Raw genomic sequence first — 4,038 nt, forward strand, 5'->3', positions numbered from 1 at the left:
AGTTGGTGCACAATAGAGTATTACTATATAGTTGTATGCAGATAGATAGACAGACAGACAGTTTTATTTATATAGTAGCAACACTCTACATGTATATAATCTATTCTGCATCCAGAACTGTACTGTTTAATATTCTATTTCTCTAAGCCCTGCAATTAACTTGAGATGCTGTATGTGTTACACACTAAGTATTCTTTACTGTTATTGGCTTATTAACGCTTAAGTATACTACTCAGTTGGTAAACAAAATAATTATTTCCCTTTAATTTCTATTGTTATTAAAGATTTATTTTTGTTCTTAAAAGAAAAAAATCTATGAATTTAACTTTTAAATTGAAGAGAGAGATTTTCTACAGTGATGTTACAAAACTTTACAATTCTGAATGAATGAATTATTTAGCTACAGCTCCTGTTTATGAATTGTCCACAAACATATTTTTTTTTTTATCAGTTTGTTCACTGTTGAAAGTTATTCCATGCTATTAACAAACACATGTCAGCCTTTAAAGAGTTCATAAAATATGCATTTTGACTATTCAGGAATTCAATCCTTGTGCCATGGTGATCTAGCTCACATTGTATTGTTTCTATTATGTGATTGGTAGCTTAACCTTTGTAAACTATTTGTACTTCCTACTGAAATTAATTTCAGTTTTTCCATCAAGCAAATCCAAACCACAGGGCCAACATTTGCTTTTAATCAGACAAAATAAAAGTTGCACAAGGGCTCATGAAGAGCCACTAAGTGTGCAGATGTAGTGGATACAAAATTTTAGTTAGTAATCCTCAAAATGTTCAGAAACATTTTTTCTTCCTATTCATCAATCTTTACTCAAGAGGCACACATAGATTACACTGGCTGAAAAGAAGTGTTGATTTTTATTTCATTGCTATGAGACTTGTGCCTCTGTATCAGTGCAGCAGTTATTTTGCCAGAAAAAGACAGTCACTTCATATCTCATATTCTTAATAAATCAAACTGAATGCAGTTCAGAAAGAATGTCCCTTTTATAATGTCAGAATGATTCTAAAAGGCACATTGCATATCCATGAATTATCTCTGCTACCCTGAGAAAGGAAGAGGATCCTATTAAAAACCGAGTATACTATAGAAAAAAGAGGCTTGAAAATAGGTTAAATAATATGCAATCATCATTGCATTTCAATTTCAGTATAATGTTATTTGCTTTCTACAGCAGCTGTGCATAATACTGAAATAAGTCCCAATTCTACTTTGTGTTTAAGTCCTTTTGCTTTTCCTGTTAATACAAAGCTGCCTCACCCAAAAGTCAGGGTAGATAGAAAGAGAATATTACCCTCCAGTGGCACATGGTTTAAGTAAGACCTCCTGTTCTAACTTCTTCGTTTCAGTTAGTATAGGTGAGATGATAGAAGGGGAAGGGAAGTAAAAAAGAAACCCATTGTGTCTATGTATATTTTGTATATTAAAAGGTAAAAAATAGCAACTATTGTTTTAAGATCATTCCCAAAGAAGTTAATACAATTGTAACATGTCCTATTAGGAGGAATCAGTCACCTACTGTTGGGAAATATGAAAAGATGTGGATTTATATAAAAACTGAGCTGTAATAAGAAATATTTCAGTGTTTACTATGACAAATTAGCAAACTGTTTATCTATGTAGCAAACATTCAGGAAGTTGTTAGGCAATTATTTTGGAAAAGAAGGGTATCCTTTGACTTCAGTTTTATTCATGAAATAAAACAAACAAACAAAAAAATCACATATTTTAACCTCTTCAGTTAAAACAAAAAGAAAAAATCATTTCTAGTTTTTTATTATACTATACATGTCACATTCATTAACTCCTTAACCTACTATAAAACCTCTTTAGCCTTCTCCACAAGCATTTTGAGAAGTCTTCCTTGTGGGTTCTACCATTCTTTAGGTAAGTGGTTTGAGACTGAGGTCCAAGTAAGTGACCACAGGAATCTGTTCTTGCCTTAGAACCTATAGTTATCCCAGAAAATGGAAAACTAGAGGTATGTATTTGAAGCCTGATTTAGACAAACCTGAAAAAGGATGCAGGGAATTAGTTGAGGTTTCACAATTCAGAGCCACAAAAGATGAACGCTAACATACCAAAACAGAAAGGTTCACTGTACAAAGTAACAGAGGATGAAAATTTCATTTTGTCCTATTGGCCTTTCAAAGTTTTGAAAATTAATTTCATTCTTCCTTGGAGTATTATCAAGAACTTCCAAAAATTTTTAAATGGAAGAAAGCTTAGATTTTTTCCCCTAATTTCTCCCTACCTAGTCTACCCTAGTCTCAGAAATCTTACTCTTGAAAACTTCATCAAAATTGATATTTCCCCTGGCTTTAGTGATATATTCTGGCTTTTGTGAAACAGCTTGTTTCCACACATGCAGATGTACTGATAATATTTCTACTAGCTCTCTCTCAAGAAAATTATGACAACAGAAAATCACATGAAGTAGTCTTGTCTCCTATCTCCCTCTTCAATGCAAGTCACCACCCCTATAAAGCTGATGTTGTTCCCTTTCCTTCCTCATATACCACAGGTGTGTGTGTGGGGGGGTAGCTGGTTCAGCAATTGCCTCCTCCAGATATCCACCTGCACAGAATTATCTTGTGCAGAGGGCTATTAAGGCTACCTTTACACAGGTGTGTGGCACAAAATGGCCTTAGGAGATCAGAGATTCTAGCCTTTGGAATTCTCTGGATGAATCAAGACATATTTTTTAGGGCTGTGTGAAGAGTTGGGTGCTGATTTGATTTGGAGGAGATTCAGCCTGATTTGGTGGCTGAATCTCCAAATCCGAGTTGAACAAAGGGACCAATTAAAAGGTCTGAATTGATTCAGAGTTCTCTGAATCTTTGGAAAAGATATGGAGAGCTTTGATGATTTGGACAGTCCATGGTGGCTGCAACAGGGAGCTTCAGTCAGACTAGGAGCTGGTAAGTAGGGGCAGGGGAGGGGAGACTTGAGGAGGAGGGAGAGGACCATGTGAAGACCCCTGCCAGCACCCATCCTCTGCCTGCTCCCCCAGGATCCCCCCCCATGGCTTCCCTGCCTGCCCCAGCTCCTAGTGCTTTAAAAAAAAGTCCCACTCAGCAGGTGCTGCCAGGTGGGGGGTATCCCCACTGTCCCCCATTGCCCCACATTGCATGGAGGGTTTTGTCAGAGAGCCCCTGACCTCCCCCACTCCCCCCAATGGCTGCCCCACCTGCCTCAGCTCTGGCCCTTTAAGGAAAAAAAAACGTAGAAAAACCCTGGGACTTACTGTTCCTGCAGTGGCCCTGGGGTTTCTGGGGGCTCATGGAAAGGCCCCCCACATGGCAGGGGGCAGCGGGGATTGCCCCCCCCCACCAGCAGGAATGGTAAGTCTGGGGTTTTTCTTAATTTTTTTTCCTTAAAGGACTGAAGCTGAGGCAGATGGGGCAGCCATGGGAGGGCCTCAGACACTGGTAGGGGAGTCGGGGGGCTCATGCAGAGCCCCCTATGCAGCATGGGGCAGTGAATAGCAGCAGGGATTACCTCTCCACCTGGCAGCACCTGGTGAGTCAGGTGTTTTTTTTCAAAGTGCTGGGAGCTGGGGTGGGCAGGGCAGCCATTACAGGGCTGGGAGAGTGGGTAGTAGATGGGCCTGGCTGATTCAGAGATTTGGTAAATCGAAGATTCAGCAGCATCAAATCACTCTCCCCCTTCACACAGACTTAATATTTTTTCTATTACTAGAGTGAAGTTGGATTTAATATTATTAAACAATGTTCTTTTATATGTTTGCAGTGCTATTCTGTTTTCCTATTCTTACAGAAGTTTTTAATGCTTTGACATTCCCAGTTAAAAAAAAATCAAAGATTAAAAAGCTAGAAGTTACCAAATTATACTTTCTCACCAATAAGTGACTGATCTAAATCAGGGTCAAAGTACTGGTAGGTCAAAGTAAGAGGCAGTTAGCACTGCTCTTAGAAGGGCTGCGTCTGCTTTATAGATGAATAAATGATTTCCATCTCTAGGGCTTTCCCCTTTATAAGCAGAAAGCTCACAGG

At 38.7% G+C, this 4,038-nt stretch overlaps 1 long non-coding RNA gene across 1 annotated transcript in view; it reads left to right on the plus strand.

The window, feature by feature from the left end:
* Positions 1 to 897: 897 nt before the first annotated feature.
* The window catches only part of LOC109290103, an 11,908-nt gene continuing 8,767 nt past the window's right edge, over positions 898 to 4,038 (plus strand). The window contains exons 1-3 of the long non-coding RNA XR_002095523.1: positions 898 to 909; positions 1,493 to 1,494; positions 1,657 to 1,662. This is a non-coding gene — a long non-coding RNA (uncharacterized LOC109290103). The remainder of the gene's footprint in view (positions 910 to 1,492; positions 1,495 to 1,656; positions 1,663 to 4,038) is intronic.

This window comes from Gavialis gangeticus, unplaced genomic scaffold, assembly GCF_001723915.1.
Source record: "Gavialis gangeticus isolate Ggan-Ray unplaced genomic scaffold, GavGan_comp1, whole genome shotgun sequence".
In the NCBI taxonomy this organism is placed as follows: Eukaryota; Metazoa; Chordata; order Crocodylia; family Gavialidae; genus Gavialis; species Gavialis gangeticus.